This window comes from Heterodontus francisci, chromosome 16 (assembly GCF_036365525.1).
Source record: "Heterodontus francisci isolate sHetFra1 chromosome 16, sHetFra1.hap1, whole genome shotgun sequence".
Lineage (NCBI taxonomy): Eukaryota > Metazoa > Chordata > Chondrichthyes > Heterodontiformes > Heterodontidae > Heterodontus > Heterodontus francisci.
In genome coordinates this window covers 25,492,427-25,519,392 of record NC_090386.1, presented here as the reverse complement: position 1 = coordinate 25,519,392, position 26,966 = coordinate 25,492,427, and the positions used below count along the sequence as shown (strand labels likewise).

The following is a 26,966-nucleotide window of genomic DNA, read 5'->3' as shown; positions in this document are numbered from 1 at the left end:
CAGGTAACATTCGCACCACACAAGTGCCAGGCAATGACCATCTCAAACAAGAAAGAATCTAACCATCTCCCCTTGATGTTCAATGACATTACCATTGCTGAATCCCCCACTATCAACACGCTGGCAGGTTACCATTGACCAGAAACTGAACTGGAGTAACCACATAAACACTGTGGAGTACAAGAGCAGGTCGAGGCTGGGAATTCTGCAGAGTAACTCACCTCCTGTCTCCCCGATGCCTGGCCACCATCTACAAAGCACAAGTCAGGAGTGTGATGGAATACCCCCACTTACCTGGATGGATGCAGCTCCAACAACACTCGAGGCTCGACACCATCCAGGACAAAGCAGCCCACTTGATTAGCACCCCATGCACCACCCTCAACATTCACTGCCTCCACCACTGATGCACATTGGCAGCAGTGTTTACCATCTACAAGATGCACTGCAACTCACCAAGGCTCCTTCGACAGCACCTTCCAAACCCATGACTTCTACCACCTAGAAGGACAAGGGCAACAGATGCATGGGAACACCACCACCTGCAAATTATTCCACTCCAAGTCACACAGTTCCAGGTCAGGATGGTATCACTGTTGCTAGGTCAAAATCCTGGAACTCCCTTCCAAACAGCACTGCTGCACCCCAAGGACTGCAGCAGTTCAAGAAGGCAGTTCACCACCACTTTCTCAAGGGCAATTAGGGGTGAGCAATAAATTCTGGCCAAGCCAGCAGCGCCCACATCCCATGAACGAATAAAAAAATAACCTGCTCACATGCTTAGTTTGGGTTCCACCAGAGCCACTTGACTCCAGAACTCATTAGAACCTTACAACATTGATATAAGAGCTGAATTCGAGAGGTGAGGGTAACTGCCCTTGATATCAAGGCAGCATTTGACAGAGTGTGGCATCAAGGGACCCTTGCAAAATTGAAGTCAATGGGAATCGGGGGAGAACTCTTCCACTGATTGGAGTCATACTTAGCACAATGGAAGATGGTTGTGGTTGTTGGAGGCTGATCATCTCAGCCCCAGGATCACTGCAGGAGTTCCTCAGGGTAATGTTCGAGGCCCAACCATCTTCTGCTTCATCAGTAACCTCCTCTCCATCATAAGTTCAGAGTGGGGATGTTCACTTAATATTGTACAGTATTTAGTACCATTCACAACCTCTCAGGTATTGACGCATGCAGCAAGACCTGGAAAACATCCAGGCTTAGGCTGATAAGTGGCAAGTTACATTCGTGCCACACAAGTGCCAGGGAATGACCCTCTCCAACAAGAGGGAATCTAACCATCTCACCTTGACATTCAGTGGCATTACTATCGCTGAAACCCCCATACCCCCATCATCAACGTCTTGGGGGGTTGTCATTGACCAGAAACTGAACTGTGGTTGTAAGAGCAAATTCTGTGGCGAGTTACTTGCCTCCTGACTCCCCAAAGCCTGTCCACCATCTACAATGTCAGGGATGTGATGGAATACTTCCCACTTGTTTGGATGAGCACAGCTCCAACAGCTGTTGCCAAGGGGCAATATGCAGATGAGAAATAGAAGGGACCCAAGATTAGATCATTGGGGGACTCCAGAAGTTATGCTGCGGAAGCAGCAAGTGAAGCCAATGCTGGTAATCGACTGACTGGGACTGGATAATTACGAATGAAACCAGTCCAGTTTAATTCCACCCAACTGGGTAACTGAGGAGAGGAATTAGAGGAGGATGATATGCTTAACCATGTCAAAGACTGCAGACAGGTTGAGAAGTATGAGGAAGGATTGCTTAGCAGAGTCACACAAGATGCAATCTGTGACTTTGATAAAAGAAAAAGATTTGCATTTATACTGTACCTTTCATGACTTCAGAGGATCTCAAAGTGCATTATAGACAATGAAGTCCTTTTGAAGTGTAATCACCGTTGTAATGTCTGACACGTTTCAGTACGGTAGTAGGGGCAGAACCCTAATTGGAGGCATTCAACCATGAAGTTCTGGGAAATATGGACACAGATTTGTGAGGCAACAGCACATTCTATTTTGCAATAGGAGTTTGGAGAGAGAAGGGAGGTTGAAGATGGGGTGGTAGTTTGAGGGGGGTCAAGGGTGGTGTTTTGAGGTAATGATGGCAGATTTGAAGAGGGGGAGGGCAGGAGAGAGAAATGTTAGCAGCTAACATGGAGCCAGGAAGGGAGGTTGGTATGGTCAACAGTTCGATGGGAATCGGAAGGCATCAAGAAGCCATCAGTAGTAGGGAAAATGTTAGAATCTATTATTAGAGATGTGGCAACAGGGCTCTTAGAAAGTCATATGATTTATGAAAGGGGAATCATGTTTGACAAATTTGTTAGTGTTTTTGAGGTTATAACTAGCAGGGTGAATAAGGGGAAAGGAGTGTATTTGGATTTTCAAGATGTGTTGTATAAGATGCCACACGAGGGAGGGGAATAAATGGGTCATTTTTGGGCTGGCAGGCTGTAACTAATGAGGTACCGTGAGGATCAGTGCTTGGGCCTCAGCTATTTACAATCTATATCAATGACTTAGATGAGGGGACTGAATATAATGCATCCGAGTTTGTTGCTAATACAGAGCTAGGTGGGAAAGTAAGCTGTGAGGAGGATGTGAATAGGCTTTGAAGGGATATGGATAGGTTGAGTACTAGATGGGCTATATGCAGGGAAATGTATAGTTATATATTTTGGTAGGAAAAATAGAAAGGCAGAACATCTCTTAAATGGTGAGAGACTGGGAAATGTTGGTATTGAGAGGGATTAGAATGTGCTTGCATACTAATCACTAATCACAACATGGGGATTTATGAATGGGAAATCATGTTTGACGAACCTGTTTGAGTTTTTTGAGGATGTTACTAACAGAATTGATAAAGGGGAGTCGATGGACATGGTATACTTGGATTTTCAGAAGGCTTTTGATAAGGTCCTCCAAAGGAGGTTGGTTAGCAAAATTAAAGCACATGGGATAGGAGGTAATCTACTGGCATGGATTAAAGATTGGTTAACAGGCCGAAAGCAGAGAGTAGGAATAAACAGGTCATTCTCATGTTGGCAGGGTACCGCAGGGATCAGTGCTTGAGCCCCAGCTGTTCACAACATATATCAATGATTTGGATGTGGGAACCAAATGTAGTATTTCCATGTTCGCGGATGACTCAAAACTAGGTGGGAATGTGTGTTTTGAGGAAGGTTCAAAGTGGCTTCAAGGGGATTTGGACAGACTTAGTGAGTGGGCAAGAACATGGCAGATGGAATGTAATGTGGAAAAATATGAGGTTATCCACTTTGTTCAGAGGAATGGATGTGCAGAGTATTTCTTAAATGGTAAGAAATTAGAAAGTGCTGATGTACAAAGGGACCTGGGTGTCCTTGTCAATGAGTCACTGAAAGCTAACATGCAGGTGGCGCAAGCAATTAGGAAGGCTAATGGTATGTTAGCCTTTATCGCAAGAGATTTTGAGTACTGGAGTAGTGAAGTCTTGTTTCAATTGTATAGAACCTTGGTTAGACCGCACCTGGAGTACTGTGTGCAGTTTTGGTCCCCTTACCTTAGGAAGGATATTTTTGCCATAGAGGGGGTGCAACAAAGATTCACCAGACTTGTTCCCGGGATGGCTGGACTGTCTGATGAAGAGAGATTGAGGAAACTGGGCCTTTATTCTCCAGAGTTTCGAAGAATGAGAAGTGAACTCACTGAAAGCTAAAAAATACTTAAAGGTAAATGCAGCTAAGATGTTTCCCCAGGTTGGGGAGTCTAGAACCAGGGGGCACAATTTCAAAATAAGGGGGAAGCCACTTAGGACAGAAATGAGGAGAAATTTCTTTGCTCAGAGGGTTGTGAATCTTTGGAATTCTCTACCCCAGAGGGCTGCGGAAGCTCAGTCATTGAGTATGTTTACTCAGATTGACAGATTTCTAAATACAAATGACACAAGGGGGTATGAGTATAGTGTGGGAAAAAGGCATTGAAGTAGAAGATCAGCCATGATCATATTGAATGGTGGGGCAGGCTCAATGGGCTGAATGGCCTACTCTTACTCCGATGTTCCTATGCTAATGTGCAGGTATGGCACATAGGAAAGCAAAAGGTGTTTTAGCCTGTATTACAAAAAGGTTGGATTATCTGAATAAGGAATTCTTATTTCAATTATATAGGGTCTTAATGAGGCCACACCTGGGGTATTGTGTACAGTTTTAGTCTCCTTGTAATTGTAATTGTCTGAGAGGCAGTGCAACAAAGGTTCACTAGACTTATTCCTGGGATGAGGAGCTTGTCCTATGAGGAGAAATTGGGTATACTAGGGCTATATTTTCTGGAGTTTAGAAGAGTGAGAGGTGATCTCATTAAAACATTCTTAAAGGGCTTGAAGGAAACTGCCACCCAGCAATAAATTCTGATATAAAAACAGTGTGCTGGAAATACGCAGCAGGTCTGGCAGCATCTGTGGAGGGAGAAGCAAAGTTAGCATTTCAGGTCTGTGACCTTTCATCAGAACTGCCAAAGGTTAGAAATGTAATAGCTTTTAAGCAAGTAGAGCAGGTGTGGAGGAGGAAAGAAAACAAAAGGGAAGCTGTGTGATAGGACAGAGGGTCAGGGAGATTAACTATTGAGGAGCTCATGGGACAAAGGCAAAGAGCGTGGTAAAAGACAAAGCTTTAGTGCAGAGAGAGTGTCAATGACGTAATAATGAACAGCCTAGTCAAAAGCACAAACCTGAAAAACCCAGTTTAAGGCAGGCACATGGCTAAAAAAATTGATGAAATAAAATAAGAGGCAAGTCATGCTCTGAAATTATTGAACTTAATGTTCAGTTCAGAAGGCTGTAGAGTGCCTAATTGGAAAATGAGGTGCTGTTCCTCGAGCTTATGTTGATGTTCACTGGAACACTGCAGCAGGCCAAGGAGAGAGATGTGGGCATGAGAGCAGGTTGGGGGTGGGTGTTGAAATGGTAAGCAACCGGAAGCTCAGGATCATGCTTGCATAGTGAGCGGAGGTGTGTTGAAACAACAGCGCTTCTGATCTGTCTTCCTTTTTCCTCAACCAAGGATTCCACCCCGCCCCCCCAAACTGTGGTTAACAGGGCCCTCAACCGTGTTCAACCTATTTCCCGCACTTCTGCCCTCACCCCTTCCCCTCACTCCCAGAACAGTGACAGGGTTCCCCTTGTCCTCACTTTCCACTCCACCAGCCTAAACATCCGAAGAATCATCCTCCTCCATTTCCACCACCAAACGCATCTTCCCCTCCCGTCAGCATTCCAAAGGGATCGTTCCCTCCGCAACACCTTGGTCCACTCCTCCATTACCCCCGGCACCTTGCCCCCTCCCACAGCACCTTCTCATGCAATCGCAGGAGATGTAATACCTGCCCTTTTAAGTCCTCTCTCCTCACCATCTAAGGCCCCAAACACTTCTTTCAGGTGAAGCAGCGATTTACTTGTATTTTTTTCAGTTTAGTATACTGTGTTCACAGCTCACAATGCAGTCACCTCTACATTGGGGAGACCAAATGCAGATCGGGTGACTGCTTTGCGGAACCCTCCGCTCAGCCTGCAAGCATGACCCCAAGCTTCCAGTTGCTTGCCATTTCAACTTGCCCCACCCACCCCCCGCCTCCCGTCTCATACCCACATCTCTGTCCTTGGCCTGCTGCAGTGTTCCAGCGAACATCAATGCAAGCTCGAGGAACAACACCTCATTTTCTGATTAGACACTCTGCAGCCTTTCAGACTGAACAGTGAGTTCAATAATTTCAGCGCATAACTAGCCCCATTTTTATTTTATTTTATTTTATCATTTTTTTTTCTGTGTGCCTGCCTTAAACTGGGTTTTTCAGGTTTGTGCTCTTGGCTAGGGCTGTTCATTATTGTATCATTAACACTCTCTGCAGTAATGCTTTGTCTTTCACCACACCATTACCACACTCTGTTTGCCTTGGCCTCATGAGCTTCTTGTCAGTTAATCTCTCTGGCCCTCTGTCTTGTCACAGAACTTTCCTTTTGTTCTGTTCCCCCTCACCACCCCCACTTAATTTGCTTAAAACCTATTACATTTCTAACCTTTGGCAGTTCTGATGAAAGGTCACAGACCGGAAATGTTACATCTGCTTCTCTCTCCACAGATGCTGCCAGACTTGCTGAGTATTTCCAGCACTTTGATTTTATTTCAGATTTCCAGCATCTACAGTACTTAGCTTTTATTTTAATAAATTCTGATAACCTTTCATATCCCATTATCTGTGGTTAGCCTAACAGTTTAGCTCTTAAATGTGTTCCAGAGAGTTGGTGAGTTTTATTTTGAAGGGAGATGGGTAGGATCTTACCTCACACACACTCTGGCAATATGCTGAATCTTTTTTTTAAAACATTGCCTCGACTGGTGTGTTTTTATTATGCAGTCATGTGTTACAATTTTATATTTTCCACATTTTTTTTCTAAAGGTACCTAAAATTGATTGCAGAAACCACACAGCAGTAAAGCATCTAAACCTCTATGGTTTCTGGCACCTAAAAGTTTGATTTCCTTTTATTGAGGGATGAAGACACGTCTTCAGGTTTTGTTTGCCATGCTCGATATTCTCACTGAAGTTCTCTGCTGAAGCTCCTGATAACTAAGACTTCACATTCTGCCAATTCATGTCAATAACATTTTAAACAACATTCTATTTTTAATTGAAAAAACCCTGTTTTGTATTACAGTAATCTGAATCTCTCCTTTTGCTGCAGTATGCGATAGATGTTAAAAGAATATGCAACATTCAGACAATAAGTGCATTTCCTTTTAGGTGAAACCTTTGATTTCTCTGTTTTGGGGGCTACCAAATACAGGCAGGCTGGGAAAGTGTAAGCATCTTGAACCATTAAATAGAATTACACAAAATTTTAAATCACAGAAACAGGCCATTTGACCCAACACGTCTGTGTTGATGTTTATGCTCCACACGTGCCGTCTCGCACCTTGCGTCATCTCCCCCTATTAACATATTCTACTCTTCCTTTCTCCCTCGTCTTAGTTTCCTTCCACATTTATGTTAATTGCCTCAACCACTCCATGTAGTGGTGAGTTCCACAACCTCACCACACTCTGAGTGAAAAAGTTCACTCGCAGACCTACATTTTCAACACCTACTACCAGAGAAAATGGGAGCAATTGTTAAGATCTGAAGTTGTGGAAATCAATTTAAGGGCAGAGTTCTGCAATTGCCTAATAGAAAGCTGGGGTGCTGTTTCTCAAGCTTGCATTGAACTCCATTATCTTTGGCTTTCTGCACTGTTCCAGAAAGGTCAAAGTGGGAATGGGACATAGAATTGAAGTACCAACCTTGGTATCAAGATGAGTCATAGAGTTAGACAGCACAGAAACAGGCCCTTTGGCCCATCTGGTCTGTGCTGGCCTTCAAGCATCGAACTATTCTAATCACATTTTCCAGCACTTGGCCCATAGCCTTGTATGCTATAGCATTTCAAGAGCTCATCTAAATACTTCTTAAAAGTTGTGAGGGTTCCTTCCTCTACCACCCCTTCAGGCAGTGCGTTACAGATTCCAACCACCCTCCGGATGAAATTTTTTTCCTCAAATCCCCTCTAAACCTCCTGCCCCTTACCTTAAATGTATGCTCCCTGGTTATTGACACCTCCGCTAAGGGAAAATGTTTCTTCCTATCTAACCTATCAATGGCCCTCATAATTTTGTATACCTCAATCAGGTCCCCCCTGAGCCTTCTCTGCTCTAAGGAAAACAACCCTAGCCTTTTCAATCTCTCTTCATAACTGAAATGCTCCAGCCCAGGCAACATCCTGGTGAATCTCCTCTGCACCCTCTCCAGTGCAGTCACATCCTTCCTTTAGTGTGGTGCCCAGAACTGTATACAGTTCTCCAGCTGTGGCTTTACTAGCATTTTATACAGCTCCATCATAACCTCCCTGCTCTTATATTCTATTCCTCGGCTAATAAAGACAAATATCCCATATGCTTTCCTAACCACCTTATCTACCTGTGCTGCTGCCTTCAGTGATCTATGGACATGTACACCAAGGTCCCTCTGACCTTCTGTACTTCCTAGGGTCCTACTATCCATTGTATATTCCCTTGCCTTGCTAGTCCTCCCAAAATGCATCACCTCACACTTCTCAGGATTAAATTCCATTTGCCACAGCTCTGCCCATCTTAGCAGCCCATCTATATCGTCTTGCAATCTAAGGCTTTCCTCCTCACTATTTACAGCACCAACATTTTTCGTGTCATCTGTGAACTTACTGATCATACCTCCTATACTCAAGTCCAAATCATTAATGTACACTACAAACAGCAAGGGTCCCAGCACCGATCCCTGTGGTACACCACCGGTCACAGGTTTCCACTTGCAAAAATAATCCTCGACCATCACCCTCTGCCTCCTGCCACTAAGCCAATTTTGGATCCAATTTGCCAAATTGCTCTGGATTCCATGGGCTTTTACCACCTTAACCAATCTCCCATGTGGGACCTTATTAAAATCCTTAGTGAAGTCCATGTAGACTACATCAACTGCTTTACCTTCATCTACACCTCTAGTCACCGCCTCGAAAAATTCAGTCAAGTTAGTTAGACATGATCTCCTCTTGACAAAGCCATGCTGACTATCCCTGCCTCTCCAAGTGGAGAGTAATCCTGTCCCTCAGAACGTTTTCCAATAGTTTCCCTACCACTGATGTTAGACTCACCGGCCTGTAATTGCCTTGTTTATCTCTGCTACCCTTCTTGAATAATGGTACCACATTCGCTGTCCTCCAATCCTCTGGTACCTCTCCTGTGACCAGAGAGGATTTGAAAATTTGTGTCAGAGCCCCTGCTATTTCCTCCCTTGCCTCACACAACAGCCTGGGATACATCTCATCTGGGCCTGGGGATTTATTCACTTTTAAGCCCACTAAAACAGTTAATACTTCCTCCCTTTCAATGCTAATATGTTCAAGTATATCACAGTCCCCCTCCTGAGCTCTACACCTACATCGTCCTTCTCCATAGTGAACACAGGTGAAAAGTAATCATTTAAAACCTCAGCTATGTCCTCCGGCTCCACACACAGATTGCCACTTTGGTCCCTAATGGACCCTATTCTTTCCCTGGTTATCCTTTTGCCCTTAATATACCTAAAAGACGTTGTGGGATTTTCCTTTATCTTGCCCGCCAGTGTTTTTTCATGTCCCCTCATCGCTCTCCTAATTACTTTTTTAAGTGCCCCCTACACTTTCTGTACTCCTCTAGTGCCTCTGCTGTTTTCAGCACTCTGTATCTTCCATAAGCCTCCTTTTTTCCCCTTATCCAATCCTTTATATTCCTTGACATCCAGGGTTCCCTGGACTTGTTGGTCCTACCCTTCACCTTAACAGGAATGTGTTGGCCTTGAACTCTCACTATTTCCTCTTTGAATAACTCCCACAGGTCTGATGTAGACTTTCCTACAAGTAGCTGCTCCCAGTCCACTTTGGCCAGATCCTGTTTTATCATATCGAAATTTGCCTTGCCCCCAATTCAGTACCTTTATTTCCGGTCCATCTTTGTCCTTTTCCATAACTACCTTAAATGTTAGAGTTATGGTCACTATCCCTGAAATGCTCCCCCACTGACACTTCTACCACTTGTCCAGCCTCATTCCCTAGGATTAAGTCCAGTACTGCCCCTTCTCTTGTGGGACTTTCCATGTGCTGGCTCAAAAAGCTCTCCTGTCTGCATTTTAAGAATTCCTCCCCCTTTAAGCCTTTTGCATTAAGACTATCCCAGTTAATATTGGGGAAGTTGAAATCCCCTACTATTATTACCCTATTATTTTTACACCTCTCTGAGATTTGCCTACATATCTGCTCCTCTATCTCTTGCTGACTGTTTGGAGGCCTGTAGTGCACTCCCAGCCATTTGAATACCCCGTTTTGTTTTTAAATTGTACCCATGTGGCCTCATTTGAGGAACCTTCTAAGATATCATTCTCCTTACTGCAGTAATTGACTCCTTGATCAACAGTGCGATGCCGCCACCTCTTTTGCCCACTTCCCTGTCACGCCTGAAGTTTCTATACCCTGGAATATTGAGCTGCCAGTCCTGCCCCTCGCTCAACCATGTCTCCAGGGTAGCAATAATATCATATTCCCATGTGCTAATCTATGCCCTCAATTCATCTGCCTTACTAGTAAGACTCCTTGCGTTAAAATAGACACAATCCAGCCTTGCATTTTTCACTTGTGCCTTAGGTCTATCTTTGCTCTGCCTTCCAGACTGCCTCAGTTTCGCTTCTATATTTGACTGTGCATCACCCCCCACTGTACCTCCACTCTGTATCCCATCCCGCTGCCAAATTAGATTGAACTCCCCCCCCCCCCCCCCCCCCCCTGCCGCCAACAGCACTAGCAAACTTCCCAGCAAGGATGTTGGCCCCATTCTGGTTCAAGTGCAACCCATCCAACTTGTACAGGTCCCACCTTTGCCAGAAACAGACCCGTGATCCAGGAAACTAAAGCTCTCCCTCCAACACCATCCCCTCAGCCATGCATTCATCTGCTCTATCCTCCTATTCGTATACTCACTCGCACGTGGCACCGGGAGTAATCCAGAGATTACAACCTTTGAGGTCCTGCTTTTTATTCTGCTACCTAGCTCCCTAAATTTTTGTTGCAGCACCTCATCCCTCTTTCTACCTATGTTGTTGGTACCAGTGTGTATCGCGACCTCTGACTGTTTACCCTCCCCCTTCAGAATGTCCTGCAGCCACTCCATGACATCCTTGACACTAGCACCAGGGAGGCAACATACCATCCTGGAGTCATGTTTGCAGCCACAGAAATGCCTATCTGTACCCCTTACGATAGAATCCGCTATCACAATAGCTCTCCCACTCCTTTTCCTCCCCTCCTGTGCAGCTGAGCCACCCATGGTGCCACAGACTTAGCGTTTGCGGTATTTCCCTGAGAAGCTATCTCCCCCAACAGTATCCAAAGTGGAAAATCTGTTAGATAGGGAGATGGACCCAGGGGACTCCTGCTCTACCTGCCTAGTTCTTTTACTCTGCCTTGTGGTCACCCATTCCCTTTCTGCATGTGCAGTCTTTTCCTGCGGTGTGAACACCTCGCTGTACTTGCTATCCACGATGATCTCAGCCTAGCAGATGCTCCACAGTATCTCCAGCCGCCACTCCAGAACCGAAACACTGATTTCGAGTAACTGCAGCTGGTGACACTGGACATGTTCCTGACTTCCCACAGGAATTGGGAATTATGCAATTGCACATTATGGGCGGCACAGTGGCGCAGCGGTTAGCACCGCAGCCTCACAGCTCCAGCGACCCAGGTTCGGTTCTGGGTACTGCCTGTGCGGAGTTTGCAAGTTCTCCCTGTGACCGCGTGGGTTTTCGCCGGGTGCTCCGGTTTCCTCCCACAGCGGGAACTTGCAGGTTTATAGGTAAATTGCCCATTATAAATTGCCCCTAATATAGGTAGGGGAATTTAGGGAAGGTGGGGATGTGAGAGGGTAATGGGATTAATGTAGGATTAGTATAAATGGGTGGTTGATGGTCGGCACAGACTCAGTGGGCTGAGGGGCCCTTTTTCAGTGCTGTATCGCTAAATAAATAAAATAAATAAATAAGCTTTCAACCACATATTCACGGCATCACAAAAATTTACCTATTACCACTTCCATAACATTGACTGACATCATCCCTGCCTTAGCTCATCTGCTGCTAAAAGTGTCATCCATGCCTTTGTTACCTCTAGCCTTAATTATTCCAATGCACTCCTGGCCAACCTCACACATTTTACCTTCTGTAAATTTGAGATCATCTAAAACTCTGCTGCCCGTGTCTTTACCCGCGCTAAGGCCCGTTCACCTGCCACCCCGTCTCCAATATTGACTCCCAGTTCAGCAAAGCCTCAATTTTAAAATTCTCATCCTTGTTTCAAATCTTTGTTGGCCTCACCTCTCCTTATCTCAGTAACCTCCTCCAGCACCACAACACTCTAAGGTATTTGCGTTCCTCTTTCTTTGACCTCTTGAGCATCCCCAATTTTAATTGCTCCACCATTGGCGGCTATGCCTCCTGCTGCCAAAGTCCTAAGCTCTGGAATTTCCTCCCTTCGCCCCCAACCTCTTTTTTTCCTTTAAAACGCTCCTTAAAACTTACCTCTTTGACCAAGATTTTGCCTATCTACTCTAATATCATGTATGGTTCAGTGTCAGATTTTGCCTTGTATTGCTCCCGTGAAGTGTCTTGGGAAATTTTATTGCATTAAAGGCACTATATAAATACAAGTTGTTGTAGCAAACGTGAGGTTTCACTTGTGGACAGAAGAGAAGTATTCTGCATTTGGTATCTCTGGTATAGAGGAGACTGCACTGTAATCAGCCAGCAAATGCAGCATTAGAGGTTGGAGGAAAAGAAGAAAGCCTTGCATTTATTTATTGTCTTTCACGACCACTGGACATCTCAAAGCGCTTCACAACCATTGAAGTACTTTTGAAGTGTAGTCGCTGTTGTAATGGAGGAAACACGGCCACCAATTTGCACACAGCAAACACTAACAAACAGCAATATAATCATGACCAAATAATCTACTTTTCTGAAATTTATTGAGGGATGAATATTGGGCAGGACACCATGGATAACTTTATGCTTCACTTTGAAATAGTGCCATGGGATCTTTTACATCCAACCAAGCGGGCAGATTGGGCCTTGGTCTTATCTGAAAGACGGCACCTCCTCGGTACTGCACTGGGGCGTCAACCTTGAGTTTTGTACTGAAACCCTGGATTGGGACTTGAACCTTGTGACTCAGAGGTGAGAGTGCCACCAACTGATCCAGGGCTGACGCCTAAGTACATTTATCTCATGCAGAAGTAGTGTTTAGCACTATGCATAGTGATTTGGCAGTAGGTAAATGCATAGTTATTGTATCATTTACGTGGGAAGGTGCCAAGGAAGGACGGCCGGTTTTAGGAGCGATGGATGTGTGAACCAGAATGCCACCGGGAACAGTTCTCATCTGAAAGCTGAGAAGGGAGGGGAGAGCAAGAAGGGATTATGCTGGAGCTGGTGGAAATGTCAAAAGGCAAACTTTTGAATGTAGCAGCTGATGGGGTGGAAGTTAAGGCCAAGGGAGACCCGAACGCAGTTCTGTATTGGGGAAGAAGCAGTGAGGACAGTTGCTTGGGAAATGGAATAGACTCATTCAAGGATTCCATGGATCGTGATTGAGGAGAAAACTTGTCTGAGGTTAAAGGAGGACGATGCAAAAGTTCTAGTGTTGAAGTTGACATCAGAGCAGATGCGGTATAATGACTGATAACTTGCTGTCAAAATAATATTTCTGCACAAATGTTGTAGCAACCTCTGGCAAGAGCAAATGCACAGTTAAACACGGAAACCCAAAAATTGCTGTTCAATATATGGTGCTCTGTCAGCTTCACAAAAAAAGCCGTTTTGTTGCCTTGCTCACTTGAAATGCATTGAGCGGTCTGAAATTGCTGTACTTTCATGCCAGGTGCAAACTAAACTCGCCACGGAAACTTAGCCTGGCCTGAAGTGTTGCAAGGAGTCTTTGGAGCCAGTTAAAATCTATGCATATTTAATTAAATCTAGATTAGCAATCAGATTCTTTTAACGATGTGCTAATCGTTAATTACTGCCAATAAACTCTCTGGCACTGAAAATTAACTGTTACTGGTGTGGAGTCTCATTCCTTCAGGCTTTAAGTATTAGATATTTTAAACATGTGAAATTTAAAATAACTGCATTACTTTTCCTTTGCCTCTTTATTTTTCTCAATCTAATCTTTCTTTCCCTTTCTAATTGACATTGAATTCACCCACTGCAATTTACACTTTGTTACGAACGCGGCAAGAGGAGTGTACTTTTAATTCATTCCCACGTCTCCACAGATCACAACGTATCAATAAATTTTCCCACTTACCGAAACAGCCAATTAGATACTGTGTTTGTCCCCAGAATAAAGCATGCAAAGATGGTTTCTTTAATAGACCTTTACTATCAAACCAAATTTTAATCAATGATGAAGTAAATATATACATGAATTGAAATATAAAAACCCCGTATTATTATCCTAGCCCTCCTGCCCACACAAACACATCCAAAAACCAGTTAACCGGGGGATAAAAAGGATTTTTGTTTGTAGCTGTTTCAAAGGAATAAAAGGAGTAAAAAAAAACTTATACTGAAGCGAAGAGATGGAAGTCCTTTGGTTTGGCAAGTTGTCCCTAAGTCGAATAGTTGGATGTCACTCTGAGTCTTTCCAGGCGAGGTTTATGAACAGTCTGTTTTAGAACAAACAAAGAACAAAGATAATTACAGCACAGGAACAGGCCCTTCGGCCCTCCAAGCCTGCGCCGATCCAGATCCTCTCTCTAAACATGTCGCCTATTTTCTAAGGTTCTGTATCTCTTTTCTTCCTGCCCATTCATGTATCTGTCTAGATACATCTTAAAAGACTCCATCGTGCCCGCATCTACCACCTCCGCTGGCAATGCGTTCCAGGTGCCCACCACCCTCTGCGTAAAGAACTTTCCACGCATATCCCCCCTAAACTTTTCCCCTTTCACTTTGAACTCGTGTCCTCTAGTAATTGAAACCCCCACTCTGGGAAAAAGCCTCTTGCTATCCACCCTGTCTATACCTCTCATGGGGTAGGCTTTCAAATAAATTCAACTACAGAAGCTTCACATAGGTATTCCATGAGGTGTGCAGCAACAGGTGTCAGTTCTCACACACATTCACTGCAAAAGTCCTTGTTAAAGATGCAAGGTTGCTGCAAGCATTCAGTGTTTATTTAAAAGTTTCAGGAGGCAAGAGTAGCACTTGATAAAATCTTTTGCTTTTCACTAGCAGGCATTCTTCAAAGAAAGGAACAGTTTTCTGTTTTTTCTTATCATCTGGCAGGTCCATATGCAGATTCCAACTGCCTGCTTTTAGTCCAAAAACCAGCATCTTTTAATAGTTCAAAGTGAAACTAAACTTTCCAAGCAAGTCCCAACCTTCCTTTTAAAAAAATCCAAAGGTCAGCCTCTTCAGTTTTAAAAATACAGATTCCAAGTTTTAACAAAAAATATATGGAAATTCCATAACAACATGCTTCTCAGTTCAGTGATGTTTATTTCTCAATCCTTCAATCTGATTGGTTAAGGAGGAGCACAGTTGCTTGACCTGTTCACTCAGTTCCCAGTACCTGGGGCTGAATTTTACCAGCCTCCCGACATTGGAGGTCATGGCAGGAGGGCCCGGAACGCACTTCCAGAAGAGGCCCTCCACAGACCTTGATGCCAGGAAGGCCCCACCCCATTTTACCAGCGGCAGTGAGGCCTCAGGTTGGCTACCCGCTGCTCAATGGCAGAGCGTTAATTTAAATATTTGAATAAATTATAATGAATGCATAAATACTTACTTTGTTATGACTGCCATCCCACGGCGATATTCTGGTCAGTGACCAGAGCTCTCGTGCCATCGGATCTCCATCCGGAGATCCAAGGCGTAACACTGGTGGGGAGCGGGAAGGAATGAAGTTTTCAGGCTGGGTGGTTGCAGGGAAAACTGTTTCCAATGGTTGCGGGATGGTGGGAAGGGGTCGAGGGTCAAAGTTTATAACGTTCAGCAGGAGAAGTTCGGGATCTCAAAAAAATGTAGTCTTTGGGGGCAAGGGCTGTTAATACATTGAGTACTCATTGGCGGAGGGGGTGGTGGGAGGGGCGTTTCAAAGTGATATTCAAATTTTATTTCAATTTTCCAGATGCCAGTACCTTTAAAAATGTAGCTCTAACTGAAGGGCAGTGGTGGCGCCGGACGCCATTGCCAAGAACGGAGTGCCCGGTCCTCTGTCATCGGGGGTGGACGTTCCACCACCTCCATGTAAATGAGCCGCTGCATGAAATATCGCAGCAGCTCAGCAGTGCACAAGTCGCGCGTGCGCTGTGCCTTTTTTGAAGTTTTCCGCTGAGATTGGAGGCGAGTTTTCAAAATTCAGGCCCTGGTTTCCCCTGCTGCGAGATTTTCAGTTTGCACTTCCAGCAACTTTCACCGCAAAATATCATTGCGATTCAGTGGGCAAGGGCAAGACTGACTAGCAGCTGATGTTGTTAGATTCACTCCTACAGCAGATTATGACCCGACTAACAGAGACCTGCAAGGCATTGGCAGTGAAATTAGTATCTTTATTGCAACTCTACTTTTTTATAACACCGTCCCATGCCATACCTATCCTATTCCTTTCAGCCCTCCCATAACATCCCCTTCCCATGTCATCCCATCCCTCATTCCATACTTCCTATGCCTTCCCACTCCAGGACATTTTCCCCCACCCCACAATCCCTCCAGCCAGGTAGACCCCCCCACCCCATCAACCTACTGCTGCCACCAACCATCCCTCCCATGCCATTCTCCTCCCCCGCCCCCCCCCCCCAACTGCTTCAGCCAGGTTAACTTTGTTGTTGGCTTCCCCTTACCTTCTGCTGTTCTTTTTCTCCACCTACCTCCCCTCCGCCCCCTCCCCCCGCAGCCTGCTACCGCCAGCAACCATCGGTAGCCACACGCAGCTCACGTCGAGACCACGTCGGAGCAGCTGCATCTCAAAAACAGCAGCCACTAACTAAAGCTCTTTTAATTTGAGGAAAAGGTGTCGGAAGAGTATGTGGACAGACACAGCTTTGAGCCCTGCTCCTCACACTTTCTGATTTCCCTGCCTGCATTCATTGGAAGAAGCTGAAGTATCTGCCATCTGCGAGGGGTGGGGAAAGCAACTGTCATGTCCTTTTTTTTTCTTGAGGTGGACTATTGAAATATAGGTGCAAATGTTTATTGAAAAAAAGTATCTAAATATAACTATTTGATATTTTACTGTTATAAAGTGAATGTGCTGTTATAATGTGAAGGCACCTGAGAGGTGATGATTTAGTGTCTTGATTCCATTTCAAACATTGCTGCATATTCTTTCGTAGAATATTGAGAAGTGCCCAATGCGGTAGGCCTTCCAACTCCAGATTCAGTGAGCCATGTCATCCCGTGCTATTGTTTTTACTGATTCAGGGCCCTTATCTGATTGCAGTCTAATTTGTTGTTGAGCAAAACTGTTCTCTGGTTGTGGCATTTATAACGTGCTCTGCCCAAAATCCTGTGATGAATAAGGGTATTTGATTAAAGAATGTTCTAGCTGATGTGGACACAAGTGGTTTGGTGCAGTTCTTTCTGGCTGTCCCTGCAGTGAAAAAGGCTTGTGGAAAAGGCAAATTTTTTTTTCTTGTAACGTTCAAAGTTCAAAGTACCGCGCCCTTTGAAAGCAAAGACAATGGTGCCTGCTTTATGTTTGTGGATTTAGCAATGATTTAAAAAAAAATCTTTGTTTGCAACCACATGTTCAGACTCTCCAGATATTAGCTGAATTTATTTGCTTTGGAAATGCTTAAGGCAACAAACGTGCAGGCTTTGTTTCTGTGCTAGCTCTGGGTTTTAGTGTATTTTTATACGAACCTATGGATTAGGAGCAGGAGTAGGCCACTCAGCCCTTAGAGCCCTCCACCATTCAGTAAGTTCATGGCTGAACTGATTACTCCACATTTCCACCTACCCCCGATAACCTTTCACCCCCTTGCTTATCAAGAATCTATCTAGCTCTACATTAAAAATATTCCAAGACTCTGCTTCCACCGCCTTTTGAGGAAGAGAATTCCAAAAATTCATGCCCCACTGAGAGAGAGAATTTCTCATTTGTCTTAAATGGGCGACCACTTATTTTTAAACAGTGACCCCTAGTTCTAGATTCTCCCACAAGGGGAAACATCTTTTCCACATCCACCCTGTCAAGACCCATCAGGATCTTATATGTATCAATCAAGTCACCTCTTGCTCTTCTAAACTCCAGCAGATACAAGCCTAGCCAGTCCAACCTTTCCTTGTAAGACAGCCTGCCCATTCCAGGTATTAATCTAGTAAACCTTCTCTGTACTGCCTTCAACGCATTTACATCCTTCCTTAAATAAGGAGACCAGTACTGTACACAATACTCCAGATGTGGTCTCACCAATGCCCTGTACAGCTGAAGCAAAACCTCTCTACTTTTGTATTCAATTCACCTCGCGAAAAACGATAACATTCTGTTTGCTTTCCTAAATACGTGCTGTACCTGCATACTAACCTTTTGCGATTCATACACTAGGACACCCAGATCCCTCTGCATTTCAGAGCTCTGCAATCTCTCACCACTTAGATAATATGCTTCTTTTTTATTCTTCCTGCCAAAGTGGACAATTTCCCATTTTCCCACATTATACGCCATTTGCAAGGTCTTTGCCTACTCACATAGCCTATCTATATCCCTTTGTGACTCCTTATGTCTTGTTCACAAGTGACTTTCCTGCCTATCTTTGTGTCATCAGCAAATTTAGCAACCATACCTTCAATCCCTTCATCTTAGTCATTTATATAAATTGTAAATTCTGCCTTGACACTTGTTCGAGTTATTTGTAAAGCCTTAAAAGTTTCTTTTTGAATCTCATTCCCTTTCTATGCGAGTACATTTATCCCTCTGATAAATATGACGCAGTTATGTAGGACAGGTTGTTAACCTTTTATGTGACGCATTTCAGGTTCATTGTAAATGGAATATTTTTGTATTGAATTAGATTCATCACATTGACATGCACAGACAGAGCAATAACTGTTTTTATTCTTTGATGGGATGTGGGTGTCGCTGGCAATGCCAGTATTTGTTGCCCTTGAACAACTGAGTGGCTTGTGAGGCCATTTCAGAGGGCAGTTAAGAGTCAACCACATTGTTGTTTGTTTGGAGTCACATGTCGGCCAGATCAGGTAAGGACAGCAGATTTTCTTCCCTAAAGAGCGTTAGTGGGTTTTTACAACAGATGGGTTTTTACAACAATTGATAGTTATATGGCACCATTACAGATACTAGCTTATTAATGAATTGAAATTAAATTCAACCAGCTGTCTTGGTGGGCCTCTGAATTACGAGTCTAGTGACATTACCACTATGCCACCGTCTTCCCGTAATGCACTGGTGCTATTTTTAGTACTTCCTAACGTACAACATTCTCATTTGTTGATTTCATTGTCTTTAAATCGTTACATGTCACATTACACTTGTAGTTTTTGCAAGAGCCCCAGCTTTCCGAAATGGAGACTGATGGATTTTAAATACCGAGTTCAAAAATGGAAACCTTACCTCGCGTCATAATGATGTGACATGACAGCAAGCTTTGTGATTAGTTGTCCCTTGTAGCACCATTCTAGTAAAACATTTGAGTTTGATGTGAATCCACAGGCTCTCACTGCTTTCGCTGATCAACTACATGCTGCATTTTAGCATAAAAAAGATGATTTTGTCACAAGCAAGCAGCCTTCCGTAGCTGGCAGCTGGAGCCCACATCGGCAATTGTTGATTTAATGAAGGAGCTGTTCCAGAGAATTTGCTCAGAAGGGGGAGGTGTTTTTAAGCACAATACAGATTGGTTGCTGTCATGGTATCACTTGAACTACTTTGCTGACTGCGTGACTAGCAGGCTCTTTGTTTATTAGATTGTGACTGGCTGCAGTTTGCTTTTGTTAAAACAAGGAAACTAGACTTGCTGCAAGAAGCTTAAGAGTTCGTTTGTACTTATCTCACCTCCAGCAGCTGTCTTTCTCTACCAGATTCTGCCATGTTCTTTCTGTTCTGCTGATACTTTGGTGCTCCTCTGAACTTTCCCCAAGTCAAAACTCTATGCATGCTACCTTAATGTATTTTTATGCTTGTCACCCCTGTCTGAAAACAATATGAAAAATCCATTATTTGAGACATTTCAAAAGTGCTTGAAGTTTAAAAAATGATCTTGCAGGAGCAAGTCTTGACCCCACTAAAAATGCACCACCAATTCTGAGCCTTGGTAATTGCATTTTCCCTACAGGCTTTCACATACTTGGCTTTTTCACCAATACGTGTTGACGTGTTCAGTCAGGAAGCTGGTTTCAACCCTGTAAATGCGAGGATGTCAGCCTGTTGCAGCCTGAATGTCAAAAGCACCAAATGAATAAGTGCCTCTCTGCTTGCTGCTCCTTTCCCTGGATTCATAACTCCTTTGCATCCTAACTTAACTTGCTTTTCCTAAATTTCAAAGCCTTGGAATTCCTGACCTTCAGTTTTCCCTATCTCCTATAATGTTAAAACTTTTAAAAATAACTCGTGCTTGATGTTACCTAATCACTGCTTTCTGATCTACCTCAGCTTTTCTCCTACCCTTTTCAATCTTGTTTGAAACTATGGTTAAAACTATCCGATACAGCGCACCTCCATTTCAATTTTACTGTGCAGTCAGTTGAAGACTAGTGAACTAGTAAAATGATTAATAATGGTAAAGGCCACAGCAGGCTGTTGTAAAATACAGTGCAGATGTAAGATAAAATCAGAAAAGCTGGGTGAGATGGTCAATGAGCTGGTTCCATGTTGATTTAAGAACAATTCTGTAATTTTTAATATAACGTAAGTAACTCTAGCCAAAAATAATTGTGGGAGGAGTATCTTCAACTTGTGCAGTTTGTGATTAAACTATGAGATGAAACATAAGAGAGGAAATCTGCTGTGGCAAACCTTGAACTCCTGAGTGGATTAACAAGCAAGCCTGTAAAAGAAAAATTGATCCAAAATGCCACAGAAACCTTGAAGAATGGCAGCAGCAATGTTATTGTTTAACTACTCTTAACAGAAATAATTAGTAGGGGTCAGCGCATCTTTATTATTGCTACTATCAGTCCAAAAGTCCAATGCTCATAAAAAATCTGCAGTATCATCTGCACTACAAGAACTGGCTACTTGAAAAACACATGCAAAATGCACACACATATCGAGTTTAAATTTCAAAATTACAATCTAGGTTCTTTATTGTGTTTGAAGTTTTGCTTCCCTTTGATTTAGTTACCATCTTAAAAAAAAATCTCATGTCTGTGTTGAAACTGTGATAAGCAAGAAAGGTCCAGGCTTGAATTTTAGTTACTGACGTTACTGGTGCAGTGTTACTATCAGGCAAACCCCACCTGCCAAGACTGAGGCACACATTATTTCACCACATGAACATTAAAACTTTAAAAATTGCAATTTCTGACTGGAAAGACATTTGCATAGTACCAGACAATTTGTAAACATAGCGCGCCAATCCCTGTTCCTACGAAACACAGAAGTGGTGAGACCAGTTTTAGTCACATGACTGGCTATTGCAGAGTTTTTGAACTCCCAACAAAGGTTTAGAAGAGAGAATGGTGTGTGCTTATGGACTGAGAAGATCTCCTCTGCCTGCCTGTCTCCTATCTGTCTGCTTCATCTCTTCCCCAGAACTGAATCTTGTGAAAACACGTGAAACTAAAAGAAAGATTTCCTAAGTGAACAAGATTTAAGACTAATACTGGGCCCCAACAAACTGCAAGACCATATCTTCAATCAAGGACTACAGCAAGCTCGAGAAACAGTAACAAGATATAGCCTCAAACTGTTCTACTTATCGTTTTTCTGTTCTTTTCTATTCCTATTTGCATGTATATGTCATGTGTGCATGCTAGCGTGAGCGCGTCGTGTATCCGTAGGCAGGAACTAGCTAGTCTAATGATGGCCATGAAACCATTGTTGGTTGTTGTAAAAACCCATCTGGTTCACTAATGTCCTTTTAGGGAAGGAAATCTGCTCTCGTTACCTGGTCTGGCCTACATGTGATTCCAGACCCACAGCAATGTGGTTGACTCTCGCCTGCCCTCTGAAATGGCCTAGCAAGCCACTCAGTTGTATCTAACCGCCACGAAGTCAATAAAAAAGAATGAAACCAGATGGACCACCCGGCATCGACCTCGGCATCAGAAATGCCAATGGCAAACTCAGCCCTGTCGACCTTGCAAAGTCCTCCTTACTAACATCTGGGGGCTTGTGCCAAAGTTGGGAGAGCTGTCCCACAGACTAGTCAAGCAACAGGCTGACATAGTCATACTCACTGAATCATGCCTTACAGACAATGTCCCAGACACTGCCATCACCATCCCTGGGTATGTCCTGTCCCACCGACAGGACAGACCCAGCAGAGGTGGCGGCACAGTGGTATACAGTCGGGTGAGAGTTGCCCTGGGAGTCCTCAACATCGACTCTGGACCCCATGAAGTCTCATGGCATTAGGTCAAACATGGACAAGGAAACCTCCTGCTGATTACCACCTACTGCCCTCCCTCAGCTGATGAGTCAGTACTCTTTGATGTTGAAAAGCACTGAGAGGAAGCACTGAGGGTGGCAAGGGCACAGAATGTACTCTGGGTAGGGGAGTTCAATGTCTATCACCAAGAGTGGATCGGTAGCACCACTGCTGACCGAGCTGGCTGAGTCCTAAAGGACATAGCTGCTGGACTGGGTATGCAGCAGGTGGTGAGGGAACCAACAAGAGGGAAAAACATACTTGACCTCGTCCACACCAATCTGCCTGCCGCAGATGGATCTGTCCATGACAGTATTGGTAGGAGTGACCAGTGCACAGTCCTTGTGGAGACGAAGTCCCACTTTCACATTGAGGACGCCCTCCATCGTGTTGTGTGGCACTATCACCCTGCTAAATGGGATAGGTTTTGAACAGATCTAGCAATGTAAAACTGGGCATCCATGAGGTGCTGTGGGCCATCAGCAGCAGCAGAATTGTACTCAACCACAATCTGTAACCTCATGGCCCAGCATATCCCCCACTCTAACATTACCATCAAGCCTGGAGCACAACCCTGGTTCAATGAAGAGTGCAGGAGGGCATGCCAGGAGCAGCACCAGGCATACCTCAAAATGATGTGTCAACCTGGCGAAGCTACAACACAGGACTATCTGCGTGCCAAACTGCGTAAGCAGCATGCGATAGACAGAGCTAAGCGATCCCAAAATCAACAGATCATATCTATGCTCTGCAGTCCTGCCACATCCAGCTGTGAATGGTGGTGGACAATTAAACAACTAACTGCAGGAGGGGGCTCCACAAATATCTCCATCCTCAATGATGGGGCAGCCCAGTACATCAGTGTGAAAGATAAGGCTGAAACATTTGCAACAATCTTCAGCCAGAAGTGTTGAGTTGATGATCCACCTGGGCCTCCTCCTGAAATCCCTAGCATCACAGATGCCAGACTTCAGCCAATTCAATTCAGTCCACGTGATATCAAGAAACGACTGAAGGTACTGGATACTGCAAAGGCTATGGGCCGTGACAATATTCCGGCAATAGTACTGAAGACCTGTGCTCCAGAACTTGCCGCGCCCTTAGCCAAGCCATTCCAGTACAGTACAACACTGGCATCTACCCTGCAATGTGGTAAATTGCCCGGGTATGTCCTGTACACAAAAGGCAGGACAAGTCCAACCTGACCAATTACCGCCCCATCAGCCTACTCTCAATCATCAGTAAAGTGATGGAAGGTGTCATCAACAGTGTCATCAAGCGGCACTTGCTTAGCAATAATCTGCTCAGTGACGCTCAGTTTGGGTTCTGCCAAGGCCACTCAGCTTCTGACCTCATTACAGCCTTGGTTCAAACATGGGCAAAAGAGCTGAACTCCAGAGGTGAGGAGAGAGTGACCGCCCTTGATATCAAGGAAGCATTTGACCAAGTATGGCATCAAGGGACCCCTAGCAAAACTGGAGTCAATGGGAATCGGGGAAAACTCTCCGCTGGTTGGAGTCATACCTAGCGCAAAGGAAGATGGTTGTGGTTGTTGGAGGTCAATCATCTCAGCTCCAGGATTCACTGCAGGAATTCCTCAGGGTAGTGTCCTAGGCTCAACCATCTTCAGCTGCTTCATCAATGACCTTCCTTCAGTCATAAGGGCACAATGTTCAGCACCATTTGCATCTCCTGTGATACTGAAGCAGTCCGTGTAGAAATGCAGCAAGACCTGGACAATATCCAGGCTTGGGCTGATGTGTGGTGCGAATGTTAGTTGCCACTTAAGTGCCAGGCAATGACCATCTCCAACAAGAGAGAATCTAACCATCTCCCCTTGACATTCAATGGCATTACCATCCCTGAATCCCCCACTATCAACATCCTAGGGCTACCATTGACCAGAAACTGAACTGGAGTAGCCATATAAATACTGTGGCTACAAGAGCAGGTCAGAGGCAAGGAATCCTGAGGCGTGTAACTCACCACCTGACTCCCCAAAACCTGTCCGCCATCTACAAGGCACAAATCAGGAGTGTGATGGAATACTGTCCACTTGCCTGGATGTGTGCAGCTCCAAAAGCACTCAAGATGCTCAACACCATCCAGGACAAAACAGCCCGCTTGATTGGCACCCCATCCACATTCACTCCCTCCACCACTGATCCACAGTGGCAGCAGTGTGTTGCATCTACAAGATGCACTGCAGCAACACACCAAGGCTCCTCAGACAGCACCTTCAAAACCCGCGACCTCTACCAACTAGAAGGACAAGGGCAGCAAATGCATGGGAACAACACCACCTGCAAGTTCCCTTCCAACTCACACCATCCTGACTTGGAACTATATCGCCGTTCCTTCGCTGTTGCTGGATTAAAATCGTGGAACTCTCTTCCTAACAGCACTGTGGGTGTACCTACCCCACATGGACTGCAGCGGTTCAAGAAGGCAGCTTACCACTATCTTCTCAAGGGCAATTAGGGATGGGCAATAAATGCAGGCCTGGCCAGCGACACCCACATCCCATGAATGAATAGAAAAAAACTGTATTAGAATTTAAGTTTGAAGGTTTTAATAAATTTCCTCTTTCTGCTTTAAACCAAAGAAAGCCTGTTTGTGCTCAGTTATTTGCCTAATAATTGGAAACTGTGAACAAGGATTCACACAAAAGAGAGCTCAAAACACACTGTGTATAAAAAATAAAATCCTGTTACAATGATACCAGGTAAAGGCAGCAAAAGACGCCTAGACATTGCTCACCTGGTCGTAACAATTACCCTTCTGATTGTTAGAACTTCCCAATAAGAACTGCCAGTTCCCAATGTAGATCTGGTAAACCTAACACCAAAGTTACATGCACACCAGCCTGGAAAGCTAGCAGAAAATGACAGCTCAAGAATGGCTTTTTTTATGAATCTTATGTATGTAAACATTTACATAGGCTGTGTAACTTAAGCGGCAGTAACATTCCTTCACGTATTGGAGGGTGAAAAAGCTAAGTACCTGAAAGCCTGTATAAAAAAAAAAAAATCCAAACGCTGAAGGTTCAATATTGATAGAACGTTTCTTGTGGGGTTGGGACCTGTTCCTCTAAGATCATTTTGAACTTCAAGCATTTTTGAAATGTCTCAAAAAATAGATTTTTCAGAATGTTTTTAAGAGGAGGCCAAACTGATATTTGGATTTTCAACAGACCAACCAGGTTATCACTTCCCAAAAGTGACATAACTCCTACATCCACGGACTCCCTTCCACACCTTGACCCAGTATTAGAGATACTGTTCCGTATCAAACTCTGTTCAGTGAGTTACTGTTGCCTCTTCCAGCCCTCTGAGTTCATACTCTTTCCCCCCCCCTGAATCAATCTGACCATCTTCTCCCCCTCCAACCTTGTTCAGACAGGTACTGCTGTTCCAGCCTTCCATTCAAGCTGGCATCCCCGCCCCCCCGCCATCAATATTGATGTCTGTCTTTCTCTACTGCCCCCATTAATCCTGACGTTTCCCTTCCTGCCCTGCCCAAAATGTTGCTCCCAGCCTTTTCCCTTTTCCATCGTCTTTCATTGCCCCCCTGCTTGCACTTTCATTGCTGTCTATTCTTTCATCACTATGCATTGTCCTTCACCTCTCCTCTTGCCTCATTTCCCACGGAGTGCCATCATCGCAATCCATTACCCCTTTCCTTCCTTTCATCGATCATCAACCCTTTGACTGGCCCCTTACCATCTGCTTGACCTGTATTGTCATCCATTTCTAATCCCTCACCCACCTCTACCTGAGTCCAGATGCTAATGGGCCAGAGTAGGAGATCCCCTCCCCATTATTCAAAGTCACTTCCTGCCACTACTGGCAGTGGTTCTGCCTGCTCTATGTGGGAGCCCAGTTTTCACAAGACTTGCCACCTACAGTATAGAGTGGTTGAGATCACTATCATAAATGTTTGTTGTGGCACCTTTTTCTAGGCTAGCCTTGTGAACTCCCTGGCCTCCCCTTCAATTTCCAGCGGTCAGCTTTCACATGCCCTACTTGACTACAGTGGAAACTCATGAGTCTGTGGAAAGCACTTCTACCCGCTGCACTTCATTTCCTGACTGGCGGGGGGGCTCCCTGTGTTTTCACTCTTGGTTTCCTTTTCACTCGCACCCCATCTTTTCTCACTATCCCACTTTCTGTCCTTCATGAACCTCTGGGGATTACTGTGGAAAGAGTTTCCTTGATAAAAAGGATTTATGGGTGAGCTTACAATCATCTGCCATTGCAGCAGCTTCTCACCATTGTGACCTTTTGTTCCTCAATATGGGTCTTTATGTTAATGGGAAAACTGTTTTTAAATTCTTCTAATTGAGTCATCTCTCAAATTTTCATGAGAGGTCTAACTTAAGAGATCTTATCCAGTGATCGAAAGCCATATGTTTAACTCTTTCAAAACCAGTAAAGGTTTAGGCAGGTCTTTGCCTAGCATTTCTAAAGTTTTGCCGATAGGCTTCGGGGACTAACTCGTATGCATTTAAGATAGCAGTTTTAGTCTGTTTGTAATCGAAAAAGCTTTCTTCTGATAAAATTGAATTGAGTTTCATGAGCTTTCCCCACGAACTAGCCTTGTAAAAAGAGGGATCAATAGCCTTTCGGTCATTTAGCCTGGTAGCTATTTTCTCAAAAGAGATTACATCTGACTCAACCTCCTCCTCATTAAATTTTGGCACTAATCGTGTCACACAACATCAAAGCTTTGCTCTGGATTGAGACTGCTATTTGAATTGCTGGGGGCA

At 44.3% G+C, this 26,966-nt stretch overlaps 2 protein-coding genes across 2 annotated transcripts in view; one reads left to right on the top strand and one right to left on the bottom strand.

Annotated features, from left to right (window-relative positions):
* The window catches only part of LOC137378008 (beta-1,3-galactosyl-O-glycosyl-glycoprotein beta-1,6-N-acetylglucosaminyltransferase 7-like), a 40,456-nt gene extending 20,975 nt beyond the window's left edge, over positions 1-19,481 (bottom strand). The window contains exons 1-2 of the mRNA XM_068048040.1: positions 19,222-19,481; positions 14,213-14,311 (exon numbers count right to left, since the gene is read on the bottom strand). The gene's annotated coding sequence lies outside the window, so the exon portion shown is untranslated. The remainder of the gene's footprint in view (positions 1-14,212; positions 14,312-19,221) is intronic.
* rtf2 (replication termination factor 2) overlaps positions 1-26,966 on the top strand; it is a 203,432-nt gene that overhangs the window by 103,913 nt on the left and 72,553 nt on the right. The gene's annotated exons all lie outside the window — the stretch shown is intronic.